This window comes from Carassius carassius, chromosome 50 (assembly GCF_963082965.1).
Source record: "Carassius carassius chromosome 50, fCarCar2.1, whole genome shotgun sequence".
Classification (NCBI taxonomy): Eukaryota; Metazoa; Chordata; class Actinopteri; order Cypriniformes; family Cyprinidae; genus Carassius; species Carassius carassius.
In genome coordinates, this window is record NC_081804.1 from 20,908,514 (window position 1) to 20,922,837 (window position 14,324).

General features: G+C 44.8%; 1 protein-coding gene across 2 annotated transcripts in view; it reads left to right on the top strand.

Moving 5' to 3' along the window:
- LOC132133041 (contactin-1a-like) overlaps positions 1 to 14,324 on the top strand; it is a 148,130-nt gene that overhangs the window by 34,298 nt on the left and 99,508 nt on the right. The window contains exon 1 of one of the 2 annotated variants that reach the window (XM_059545706.1): positions 12,456 to 12,582. The exons of the other annotated variant lie outside the window; for it this stretch is intronic. The gene's annotated coding sequence lies outside the window, so the exon portion shown is untranslated. Of the gene's footprint in view, positions 1 to 12,455; positions 12,583 to 14,324 lie in introns of those variants that run through there. 2 annotated transcript variants of the gene reach the window in all.

A 14,324-nucleotide genomic window follows, 5' to 3' on the forward strand; every position in this document is an offset into this window, starting at 1 on the left:
CGGTAGGACGTGCAGAGGAAGAAACAGGGTCTGGGTCCAAATGCAGGGAAATTATCTTTTAATTATAAACAGGAACAAAAAGGCCAACACAGCAAAAACAAAACAGAAACAAATCACCGGGAACAAGAGCAGATGCAGCCGACATGAAGACACGAAACCACAGCATACACAAACAATGATTAATACAGCCAGACAGAGTGGTATGTGAGACGAGAATATATAGTCAGCAGCTGTGTATGTGATTGAGAGACAGGTATGTGGAGTGAAGGTAAATGAGTCCGGGAGCAAGGGAGAAACACAGGTGTAGCAACTAAAACAATGATGAGGTGACAAGATAGGCGGGGTAAGAAAAGAAACAGGACAAAGCACATGGCACCAAACAAACACAACACTCACAGAAGACGGGCACACCAGTTGAAGACGGTGACAGAACCCCTCCCTTAAGGAGTGGATTCCAGACACTCCAAAATAATAAATCACGGAGGGAGGCGGAACGGAGGTGGATCAGGGGGAGGGATGGAGGGCCAGGCCTGTGTAGTGGAAGAGGGCCTGGAGAAAGAGGTAGAAAAGGTTCACCTCGGGTGAACTGAGAGCGAACGCGGACACCGTGAGCGGACACCGCCACCTCGGGGGCATCGTCAGTGAACACCGCTGCCTTGCAGGCATCGTGAGTGAACACCACCGCATCGTGAGCTCTCTGAGAGGCCACCGCCGCCTCGGGGGAATCGTGAGCGGACACCGCCACCTCTGGAGCTCTCTGAGAGGCCACCGGCGCCTCGGGGAAATCGTGAGCAGACACCGCCACCTCGGGGGATTCATGAACGGCCACCGCCGCCTCGGGAGAATCTTGAGCAGACACCGCCGCCTCGGGGGAATCATGAGCAGACACCGCCGCCTCGGGGGAATCATGAGCGGACACCGTCACCTCTGGAGCTTTCTGAACGGCCACCGCTGCCTTGGGGGAATCATGAGCGGACACCGCCACCTCGGAGGAATCATGAGCGGACACCGCCGCCTCGGGGGAATCATGAGCGGACACCGCCGCCTCGGGGGAATCATGAGCGGACACCGCCGCCTCGGGGGAATCATGAGCGGACACCGCCGCCTCTGGAGCTTTCTGAACGGCCACCGCCACCTCGGGGGAATCATGAGCGGACACCGCCGCCTCTGGAGATTTCTGAACGGCCACCGCCGCCTCGGGGGAATCGTGAGCAGCCACCGCCATCTCTGGGGAATCATAAGTGGCCACTGCTGCCGCTTCGTGGAAGCTGGAAGCAAACCCCTCTGCCTCGCAGGGAACATCCTGGGTAGGCAACCCCACCCTGACAGCTGAGCCACTCACCTGCAGAGCCAGGTTGATATAGTCCTCCAGAGTCTCCTCGGGGTGCCAGAATGGCATAAGGGACCTGAAGGGCTCGGCTAGGGCTCCCCAAAAGAACAGCATGAGGCAGGTCCTCTCTGCAGCCGACGACTGAGCCACCCCCACGAAGTCCCTGGCGTAATCCTCGATGGCCCGATCTCCCTGGTGGACCTCGAGAAACCTCCCTGCTGGACCCATGTTTGCTGGCTGTATTCTGTCACGACGCGGTAGGCCGCGCAGATGAAGAAACAGGGTCTTGGTCCAAATGCAGGGAAATTATATTTTAATTATAAACAGGAACAAAAAGGCCAACATGGCAAAACCAAAACAGAAACAAATCACCGGGAACAAGAGCGGATGCAGCTGACATGAAGACACGAAACCACAGCATACACAAACGATGTTTAATACAGCCAGACAAAGTGGTGTGTGAGACGAGAACATATAGTCCATGACAATGAGCAGCAGCTGTGTGTGTGATTGAGAGACAGGTGTGCGGAGTGAAGGTAAATGAGTCCGGGAGCAAGGGAGAAACACAGGTGTAGCAGCTAAAACAATGATGAGGTGACAAGATAGGTGGGGTAAGAAAAGAGACAGGACAAAGCACATGGCACCAAACAAACACAACACCAGTTGAAGACGGTGACAATGAGTGTGTTATGTGTAAGCCAGGTTAAAGCCAGAGTTTAGGCACCAAATAAGAAAAGGATCTGCTGCCCGCCTTTGATTTTGATATTCTAGGTATTATCAAATGGAGTTTTGAGAACTCCGCGGACGTGGTGGACTACAATGTAACAAGAGCTGGTTCAAATACTGAGGTGCTAAACCATTCAGGGCTTTATAATAAGTAATAAGCAAGATTTTAAAATCTATAGGATGTTTAATAGGGAGCCAGTGCAGTGTGGACAGAAAAGGGCTAATACAGTCATACTTCCTGATTCTAGTAAGAACTCTAGCTGCTGCATTTTGGACTACCTGGAGTTTGTTTACCAACCGTGCAGAACAACCACCCAATAAAGCATTATAATAATTTAACCTTGAGGTCATAATTGCATGGATTAACATTTCTGCATTTGACATTGAGAGCATAGGCTGTAATTTAGATATATTTTTGAGATGGAAAAATTCCGTTTTACAAATGCTAGAGCCGTGGCTTTCTAAGGAAAGATTGCTATCAAATAGCACACCTAGGTTCCTAACTGATGACGAAGAATTGACAGAGCAGTCATCAAGTAAGTAAGCAGTAAGAAATTACTTATCTTCCAGTTTTTCATATCTACTAAGCATTCCGTTAGTTTTTCAAATTGGTATATTTCGCCAGTCCGCTAAGAAATATAGAGCTGAGTATCATCAGCATAACAGTTGTTAACAAAGACAACAAACATAACCCCAGGTATTTATTGAATACAGTGGCTAAATATATGGGGGGAAAATCATCAACGTGTGTTGACATTTCCCAACAGCAAAGCAGTAATGAGTTGTGATGAACTTCTTCTAAGATCGACACTATCAGATATAAAATTGTAACCATGCAGCCACCAGCTATAGTATCGCATAAGACAGTGCACTATAGATCCCTTGAGGAACAGTTTCACTCATTGTCTACCATTGGAGAGGAAAAATTGTATAAACTAGTTAAATCATCTAAACCAAAAACATGTATGTTAGACCATATTCCATCTAAGCTTCTAAAAGAGGGGCTTTCAGAAGTCATAGGTTTTCTTCTGACTATTATTATTTTTTATTATTATTATAATCTTTATTTTACCAGGAAAGAAGCACATTATATTAAGAATCTCTTTTACAAGAGCGTCCTGGTCAAGACTGACAAGACACAACATGTTTGAGTGTAACAAATAACATCCAACAATACATACGCATATACACACACACAAGCAAATCCATCTAATTTCAATATCAATACATAACTAGCTAAAACATCTACAACCCGATGTTTCTTTCTCCAAATCATTAAAACTACTTTAAAAATGTCCAACGAAACCAGATCCTTCCGTTTCAATGTACTTTGCAAACAATTCCAAGCAGAGGGAGCAGCAAATTTAAATGTCTTTTACCCCAACTCCGTACGTACCACTGGTACTGACAGTAAATTACGATTTTACCACTGTCATTAGGATATGTCCCCAAAACCTTCAAACTTGATGTTATTAAGCCTCTCATTAAAGAACCACAACTAGACCCCAAAAAAAACGTTAATTACAGACTGATCTCAAATCTTCATTTTCTGTCCAAGATACTAGAAAAGGTAGTATCCTCACAATTATATTCCTTCTTAGAGAAAAATGGTATCTGTGAGGATTCCCAGTCAGAGAACTGAGACTGCTCTCCTTAGAGTTACAAATTACCTGCTCTTATTATCTGATTGTGGTTGTATCTTAATGTTGCGTTCGACACTATTGACCACCACATTCTCTTGAATAGACTAGAAAACTTTGCTGGCATTAATGGAAGTGCATTAGCATGGTTCAAATCGTACTTATCTGACCATCATCAGTTCGTTGCAGTGAATGAAGAAATATCATATTGATCACAAGTGCAGTATGGAGTACTTCAAGGCTCAGTACTAGGACCGCTACTTTTCATACTTTACGTGTTACCCTTGGGAGATATGATCAGGAGGCACGAAGTTAGCTTTCACTGTTCTGCTGATCATACTCAGCTCTATATTTCTTTGTGGCCTGGAGAAACCTACCAATTTGAAAAATTAATGGAATGCATAGTCGATATAAAAACCTGGATGAGGACTAATTTCTTACTGCTAAATTAAGAAAAAATGTTTTTGCTAATTATAGGACCTAAAAACTCTCATGTAATAACCTAGAAAGATGTCTAAGACTTGATGGATGCTCTGTCAGTTCTTTGTCATCAGTAAGGAACCTAGGTGTGCTATTTGATAGCAATCTTTCCTTTGAAAGACATTTCTAGCATTTGTAAAATTGAATTTTTCCATCCCACAAATATATATTTAAATTATGAGCCCTGATTATAAATTATAAAGCCCTGAATGGTTTAGCACCTTAGAGTTTGAATGAGCTCTTATTGTACTATAGTCCCGCTAGTCCGTTGCATTCTCAAAACTCTGCCAATTTGATAATACCTAGAATATCAAAATCAACTGCGGGTGGCAGACCCTTTTCTATTTAGCACCAAAACTCTGGAATAACCTACCTAACATTGGTCCACAGAGGATGCCATAGCTGAATATCTCACTCCATTTGTCTTTGGATCAAGGACTTCCTTACTGATCGCTCACAGAGGGTAAGAGTAGGCTCTCGCATCTCCTCACCTCTCAGACTCAACACCTGCTCTCCTCAGGGCTGTGTGCTGAGCCCCTACTGTACACCCTCTACACTAGGGCTGCACGATGTGTCGTTTAAGCATCTATATCGCGATGTACGAATCCATGATAGTCACATCGCAGGATAGAATCGTAGTTGATCCGTTAATTATTAATATTCATTAATGTAGGGGCCAGCTGCTCCCCGGCCCTTGACGAATGTGATTCGCAGATTAATTGCACAGCTTAACCATCATAGAGTGAAAGTTTATCATTAGCATGTGTTTTTAAGTCCTGTCAGTTTAACAGGGCAGAGAGAAAGAGAGCGAGAGAGAGAGAGAGAGAGAGAGAGAGAGAGAGAGCGTGCACGCATGAGAGAGAGAGAGAGCGCGAGAGAGAGAGAGAGAGGGAGAGCGAGAGCGAGCGAGCCCCGGCCGCACGCTCACCGTTTTCAAACAACACGAGCGCTGTCTTGCTCTCTCTCCCTCGCGCATATTAATCAATTGACACTATGGTATCAATGTTTAAATCATTTAAAATGTGAATGTAAGTGTGCTCACCCCATTTTTGTTTGTAAGAAAAAAATAGATTAGATTTCATATCGCAATATATATCGCAGAAAAATAAAATATCGCAATGTCATTTTTTCCCAATACTGTGCAGCACTACTCTACACACATGATTGCACCCCTTTCCATGCCAGTAACACTATAATTAAGTTTGCTGATGATACCACTGTGGTGGGGCTCATTTCTGGGGAGGATGAGTCCGCCTACCGGGATGAAGTAGAGCAGTTGTCTGTGTGGTGTACAAAAAACAACCTGATCTTGAATACCACCAAGTCTAAGGAGCTGATAATAGACTTCAAAAGGAAGAAATCAAAAATGCAGCCTCTTTTCATCAGCGGTGACTGTTGAGAGGGTCTCTGACTTCTGATGTCTGGGCATTCACATAGAGGACAATCTGACCTGGAGTGTCAACACCACTACTGTCATCAAAACAGCACAACAGAGACAACATTTCCTGAGAATACTCAAGAATTACCAACTCACACAAAACCTGTTGGTTTGCTTTTATCGTTGCTCTGTTGTGAGCATTCTGACATACTGCATTTGTGTGTGGTTTTCTAGATGCACTGCTGCAGAAAAGAAGGCTCTCCGGAGGATCATTACCACAGCCCAGAAGGTAGTAGGCTTTCCCCGCCCCTCAATGGAAGAGTTACACAGTTCCTGTTGGCTCTTGAAAGCTCAAAAAAATTCTTAAGGATCCATCTCACCCAGGACATTCTCTTTTTGAACTGCTACCTTCGGGCAGATGGTATAGGGTTCTAAAATGCCGAACAAACAGATTAATGAATAGTTTTTATGCCAAAGCTATTTCTTTGTTGAATACTGTAAAAAAATTAACAAAAATTACTACATTTGTGCAAGTAACTAAACAACACTATTTGTTGAATTTACTGTTGAATTAGAGACGTCTTCTGTGTGTAATGTTGTGCCACAGATCCAGTTATCTGTGTACTACTTATTAGATTATTGATATTTATGCACCCAAAGGATGAACTTAATTTCTTAATTTGCATTTAGTTTGACAATAAATAAACAAATAAATTCATTCATTCATTCATTGAATGAACACTCTGTCACACACCTGGACTCATTTTGTGTGTTTTTGCCCCTGTGACCCAGTTTCTGTCTCTTTGTGGTTTGATTAGTTCCCAGGTGTGTCTAGTCATTTCCGCATGTGTTCCATGTCCCTGTTAATTTAGTCATTCCATCCACCTGTGTTTTCCCTATTATCCCTTGTATAAAAGCCTTGTCCTTTCAGTTCTGTTTTGTCGGGTCTACTCGTCTACTTGTTACTTGTCAACTTGTCTACTTGTCACCTGTTACTTGCCACTTGCCACCTGTTATTTTCTACTTACTTTGCCTATGTTTGATTTAATAAATCCTTGTTTCGTTTATCCCTCGGCTCCGTGTTCCTTCCAGCAGCGTAAGCCGTGACAGAAGACCCGACCTAAAAAGTTAAAAACTGCGTGTTTTCCCTCCGTTTTGTTTTCCGTTTTTTCACAGTCTTTTTCTTTCCGTAGCGTGTAATGGATCCCCTCTATCGCCCCGAATACCTCCTCCTCCTGCTGGAGCAGGAGGGACTTTCTCTCGAGGACCATACTAGACGGTTTCTCTTCCTAGCTAATGCCACCAGCTACCCGGACCACGCGCTCTGCACCTTTTATCACGCCAGCCTGAACTCCAGGTGCAGAGCGTTGTCGCCCGAAGATGGTCCTCGGGAGGATTTCGCCGCATTCATAGAGTGGAATCTGGTGAGAAATGGGTCACCTCTCACGGTCGGCCCAATGGAGGATCTCGCCAGGTCCACTCTGGACCCAGAGCCCAGCCTACAATCTCCCCACGGTACGAGGCATAAGCCCGAGCCCACCGATGACGGAGAGCCAGAGAGCAACCCGTCAGACCAGGTGCGAGAGCCGGCGACACTGCCCACCACGAGGGAGCAAAATGTGGAGCGCCAAATGGGTCAAAATGAGGGGGTTTCCAATTCACCTATGCCAGATCCTCTGTTAAGCCCAGGAAGGGTTCCTGATCTTCCGTTAAGCCCAGGACGGGCTCCTGATCCTCCTTTAAGCCCAGGACGGTCTCCTGAGCCTCCGTTAAGCCCAGGACGGGCTCCTGATCCTCCGTTAAGCCCAGGACGGGCTCCTGATCTTCCGTTAAGCCCAGGACGGGCTCCTGATCTTCCGTTAAGCCCAGGAAGGGCTCCTGATCTTCCGTTAAGCCCAGGACGGGCTCCTGATCCCCCGTTAAGCCGAGGACGGGCTCCTGAACCCCCGTTAAGCCGAGGACGGGCTCCTGAACCCCCGTTAAGCCCAGGACGGGCTCCTGATCCTCCGTTAAGCCCAGGACGGGCTCCTAATCCTCCGTTAAGCCCAGGAAGGGCTCCAGCCCCAGAGCTTACTCCAATGCCTGCTCCTCCAAAATTCCCACCCTCCCACCCACTCCTGCCTCCTCCTCCGCTGTCGTCTGGCTGCCCCTCTGCTCGCCCTCAGCCTACCATCATTGTGGTGCGAGCTCAGCGGGACCGCCATCCTCCAGTGACATCTTGGTCGGCGTCTCCCTCACCTCCGCCTCCAGCCTCTGAGGCCTGGACTCAGCCTCGGCCCGTTGACCCGTCGGCTCCACCATGGCTCCTAGCTCCTTCCTCTCCGCCGTGGCCCGGCAGTCCGCAGGCTCTGCCTGGCTCCCTCGTCCCTCCGGCTCCGCCTTGGTCTGGCGTCGTCCATCCTATGCCTCGGGACTCCACTCCTCCGGCTTCGCCTCATCCCTCCGTCCCTCCGGCTCCGTCAGGCTCCTTCATCCCCTCGGCTACACCTCAGTCCTCGGTCACTCTGGCCTCACCGCGGCCTTCCAGATCCACATCGCCGCGTCAGTCACCAGAGCCATCAGTTCCACCTAGGACCTCCGGCTCCTCCCCGTCACCCTGGCTCTTCGGCTCTCCGTCTCCGCCTCGGGCTCCTCCTCCACTTGCTCCGTTGCCGTGGGTCGAGTCCCTGGAGTCGGTGACCATTCCTCCTCCATGGCTCCTTCCACCGTCGGCTCCACCTTGGGCCGTTATGGCTGTGGCCTGGGTCCTGCTGGGTGCCTCCTGCTTCAGATCCTTCCTGTCTCCTCCCTGGCTCCTCCCTCCGTCATCTCCTCCCTGGCTCCTTCCTCTGTGGTCCCTGTCTGCTGGCCTCCCTTTGTTGTTTCTACGGTGCGAGGACGCACCTACCGGGAGGGGGGAGTACTGTCACACACCTGGACTCATTTTGTGTGTTTTTGCCCCTGTGACCCAGTTTCTGTCTCTATGTGGTTTGATTAGTTCCCAGGTGTGTCTAGTCATTTTCGCATGTGTTCCATGTCCCTGTTAATTTAGTCATTCCATCCACCTGTGTTTTCCCTATTTTCCCTTGTATAAAAGCCTTGTCCTTTCAGTTCTGTTTTGTCGGGTCTACTCGTCTACTTGTTACTTGTCTACTTGTCCACTTGTTACCTGTTACTTGCCACTTGCCACCTGTTATTTGCTACTTACTTTGCCTATGTTTGATTTAATAAATCCTTGTTTCGTTTATCCCTCGGCTCCGTGTTCCTTCCAGCAGCGTAAGCCGTGACACACTCATGAATGAACATATTTTTTTTCCCAAAATAATAGCAGTAAAATGTGACTAGCCAGAATAATCCAGGTTTTTAGTATATTTTTTATTGATTTTTTAAAACCACTTCACATCTGTGTGCCATAGAGTCAACCAACTTGTGGCACCTCTCAGCTGTTATTCCACTCCATGATTCTTTAACAACATTCCACAATTCATTTACATTTCTTGGTTTTGCTTCAGAAACAGCATTTTTGATATCACTACACAAGTTCTCGATTGGATTAAGGTCCGGGGATTGGACTGGCCACTCCATAACATTAATTTTGTTGGTTTGGAACCAAGACTTATTCGTTTATTAATGTGTTTTGATGAAACAACCATTTCAAGGGCATATCCTCTTCAGCATAAGGCAACTTGACCTCTTCAAGTATTTTGATATATGCAAACTGATCCATGATCCCTGGTATGCGATAAATAGGCCCAACACCATAGTAGGAGAAACATGCCCATATCATGATGCTTATACCACCATACTTCACTGTCTTCACTGTGTACTGTGGCTTGAATTCAGAGTTTGGGGGCCATCTCACAACAGTTTGTCTCACAAACTGTCTGTGGCCCTTGGACCCAAAAAGAAAAATTTTACTCTCATCAGTCCACAAAATGTTCCTCCATTTCTCTTTAGGCCAGTTGATGTGTTCTTTGGCATATTGTAACCCCTTCTGAACATGACTTTTTTTAACAGAGGGACTTTGCGGGGGATTCTTGAAAATATATTATTTTCACACAGATGTCTTCTAACTGACACAGTACTTACAGGTAACTCCAGACTGTCTTTGATCATCCTAGAGCTGATCATTGGCTGAGCCTTTGCCATTCTTGTTTATTCTTCGATCCATTTTGATGGTTGACACCATTTTGACTCCAAACTGAATGTCAAAATGGGAAAGAAAGGTGATTTAAGCAATTTTGAGTATGGCATGGTTGTTGGTGCCAGACAGGCCTCTGACCTTGAGCATCAACAAGGCATTTTCGCCCACAGGACTGCCGCATACTGGATGTTTTTCCCTTTTCACACCATTCTTTGTAAACCCTAGAAATGATTGTGCATGAAAATCCCAGTAACTGAGCAGATTGTGAAATACTCAGACCGGCCCGTCTGGCACCAACAACCATGCCACGCTCAAAATTGCTTAAATCACCTTTCTTTCCCATTCTGACATTCAGTTTGGAGTTCAAGAGATTGTCTTGACCAGGAACACACCCCTAAATGCATTGAAGCAACTGCCATGTGATTAGTTGATTAGATAATTGCATTAATGAGAAATTGAACAGGTGTTCCTAATAATCCTTTAGGTGAGTGTATATATACATACACACACCACATATGACATCAAAGAGAGTAGACGCTCCTTATGCTTTTGAATCACTCTCGCAGTACTTTGATGTCATAAACCGATCTGTCTTGCAGTGTGCAGCGCCGGTTCAAGTCGAACAAGCCTAATTTCTTTTCTCTCACAATCTTTATAAAATATATATAGGCTATATAGCAAAAAAACAAACAAACAGAAACAAGACCATCTAGTGGCAATGTGAAATAGTAGCTAAAGTTAGCATCTTACCTGCTGCACTGTCTGCTGCTTTCTCGTCGTCAGACCGATAGTACTCCTTTCACTGGTGACTTTGTGTTTGAGGCCACAAATGTTACAAAGCTGTCATTAAATTGAAGTTATCACACAGTCCTCGCTCAAGCCGCTCACTCGCTCCGTTTGGTTTCATTACAGTGTGCTCCTTAGCACTGGGAGCTCCCTCTGCTGTCCATAAGGTGCCTCTGTGCACCAGCCATTTCAAACCCAGCCTCTAATATTTGGGCCACACCTCCTCATTTGCATACACTCCTCAATCCTCAAATGCCCAATCCTCAATCCCCAATCCTAAATCCTAAATGGCTAAATGACCAAATGCCAAACCCTAAATAGAAATGCCCAATCCTAAATACAAAATTAATTTTCGACTTGGACTTTAAGTTTCAAATTTAGATTTTTAGTTTTGGTTCAAGACTTTTAGTTTGACTTTTAGTTTATAATCTGACCCAATAATCCCTCCATACTGTGCTGTTAAAAGCGCTATATAAATAAAGGTGACTTGACTACTTGTTTTTTTTTTTTTGTTTTTTTTTTTGAGAATATATTTAGTGCATTCACACTTTACAAGAACCAACTAACACTATGAGTTAATGTACAAATATCGATATCTTAAATGTATCACTTTCAAATGTTTCAAACCTGCAAACGTTTGAAGAAGAGCAGAATCACTGATGGAAACTCTAAAGCAGTTGGTAAAGATGCTAGAGTCATTTTTTAGAGGAGCTCCAGCATCATGTCTGGTGTTCCTGCTGGTGTCCATCATGCTGGTGTTTAATATCTGAGCACTGGGCATCTGGCAGGTGAGATGTGAGATTACAGGTTCCGCTGACCATCTCAATCCAGCCTGTTCTCCGGCTCCCTGCCCTGTACTGCCTCAAGGACAGGAGAAAGAGTCTCGGAGAGCAGAAAGATAAGTGTCTATAGGAGCTTCAGACGCCCTATCGCTGGCATTACATGTCTGAATTGTTTTCAGATTGATGCTTCCTCTCTGATGGCTCAAGTCTCAAGAGCACAAATGCACACACACACACACACACACACACACACAAACACACACACACACACACACACACACACACACACACACACAGTGCCAGTTGATGTCAGTTTGCAGTCAGTTGATGAACACCCTTGTCATATATTAACCTGTGCTATTTGTTATTAAATTGTATATGTAAAATTATTTTATTTAGTTTCATGTTTGAGTTTTTCCTGTTTTATTCGTCGTATCCATTGCATCTGAAATGACCTTATCTACATATCTACTCTAGTCTACATAAGTCGGATCAAACCAATATTCAGAAACCGGTGCCGTTATTATTTTCAAAGCAGTGTTTGAGTAAGTTACTCTGAAAAAGTAATCAAATAACTGAATGGTTGAGATTAAACTCAGTCTCTCGTTGTTGTTTTCTGGTAGCATCATGGTGAATCCCATTTTTACCGTAATACCATGTGTGGATTGATGTGTTTGAGAAGGTTTGATGGTCTCCAGCTGTCAGTGTGTGTTATTGATTTAAAGACAGTGTTGTCGAGTGATTCAGGACTGGTTTGCTGAAGTGGTTGACTAGCAGTTTGCTGAGTGTGTTGTGTGAAGGCACGTATGATTCTGTTGAGTTGATGGTGCACTGCACTGAGCTGTTAATATGGTATTATGATGGTTTATACCACAGTGCATATGAATGCACGGATTTTTGTGGGCAGGACTGATAAAATGCACACGTCGCTGACAAATAATGAATAGGATTTTCCATTTATCTGGTTTCTAATGTGTGTGTGTGGGTGGGTGTGTGTTTTATATGCTTGTGTGTGTGGTGGAGGCGGCTGAAGAGCACATTGATGTGTGATCATTAGTATTCTAGCGAGTGAAGCAGCAGGTCTCTGTTTCATTTTGGATCTGCTCAGGTTTTCTAGAATCACTCTTACAGCTGAAAGCAGGACGAGGACGTGACCTCAGACTCCTGCCAGCTCTCTCTCTCTCTCTCTCTCTCTCTGTCTCTCTCTCTCTCTCTGTCTCTATCTCTCTCTTTCTCTCTCTCTCTCTCTCTCTCTCTCTCACACACACACACACACTCACATCCAGCAGGATCACAACATCAAGCGCAGGACTCACTCAGGGCGGGACTTTCTATGGGTGAGTTTTCATTAGAATAACATGATGAATGCTCTCAATCACAGCAGCACATTCAAATGGACATTAACAGACATTTATTCTTCTGCTTCATATGAGCTCCATTATTCATGAAAAAATGACACATGATGCAGAATGATTCATGCATGAACTGAGAGACATCTCATTAATGTGGTGTATTGTCAGATCTCAGGTCGGCTCATACAGTGCATCAAGATGTTGGATATTTAGCATGTGTGTGAGTGTGTGCTGAGTGTGTGTGTGTGTGTGTGTGTGCGTGTGTGCGTGTGTGCGTTTGTTTGAGGGAAGCTGAGACACTGTTCCAGATCTGTATGTATTCAGTGTTCCCAATGTGAAGATTATTCCAGAAAGTAGGCAGTGTAAGTCCTGCTTTAGGACAGATTATACAGCATTGCATTTATACAACAGAGTTCCAACTTCCCAGAATGCTTTGCAAAGTGAAGATGGACTACTTCAGTAAGATATGTTCATGTTTCTGAGAGAGTCTCTTCTGCTCACCACGGCTGCATTAATTTGATAAAAAATGCAGAAAAACAGTGAAACAGGACAGGCATTTATGCTACAGCTCCCAAGGAGCAGTTGGTGGTTTGGTGCCTTGCTCAAGGGCACCTCAATCATGGTATTGAGGGTGGAGAGAGCACTGTACATTAAACTCCCCACACCTACAATTCCTGCCAGCTCAAGACTCAAACTCGCAACCTTTGGATTACAAATAAGAATCTCTAACCATTAGACCACGACTTCCCCAGAGTGTGTCTGAACCCTGAACATTATCAGGAAGGCTATTCCAGAGTTTGGGAGCCAAATGTGAATAAGCTCTACCTCCTTTGGACTTTGCTATCCTAGGAACTACCAAAAGTCCAGCGTTTTGTGACCTTAGGGAGCGTGATGGATTGTAACGTGGTAGAAGGCTAGTTAGGTACGCAGGAGCTGAACAATTAAAGGGTTAGTTCACCCCAAAATTAAAATTTGCCGATAAATTACACACCCTCAAGTCATCCTAGGTGTATATAACTTTCTTCTTTCAGATGAATCCAGTTGGAGTTATATTAAAAATTTCACTGACCACATACGTCATCAGACCGGAACTTTGCTACAGAGCTTGAAAGATCAAAGGCAATTTTTTATATAACTCTGACTGGATTAAAGATATAAATATAAATAAAGAGTGACGGAACCAATAATTGAGAACGCAACGCAGCCCCGGGTCACAGTACAAAAATACTGCGAACATGTGATGCCTTCAGTAAATGAAGATCACGTGCTACAGCACCACAACCATAGACCGCGACAAAACGCATGACAACACAGACCTCGAGCAACAAGCAAAGGAGAAGCGCGAAAAATCAAAGAAAATCTCAGCATTCCACAGGAAAGGTTGACTGACTCTGTTATATTTTTAACATTTGTTTTTACGTTAGCTAGCTAACGTTACCAATTTCATTCTGAGGTTATGGGGAAATGTAAATTTAATGAAGCGTGGCTGGATAAAAATTATTTTCGTCATTTGTTAAAACCAGTGGATAGCAGCGTTTTTTAGGCTTTTTGCACCATATGCACAAAAAGGATTCAGCTAGGTACAAAGGGGAATGAAGGCATTAGAGTGTCATGCCAAGTCATCCAAGCACATGAATGCTCTCAGTGGACAAAAACAAACTCCTTCCATCTCCTGCGTGTTTCAACCAACTAGTGTTAGCCAGCTAGCTGCTAATGTGCCTGAAGCA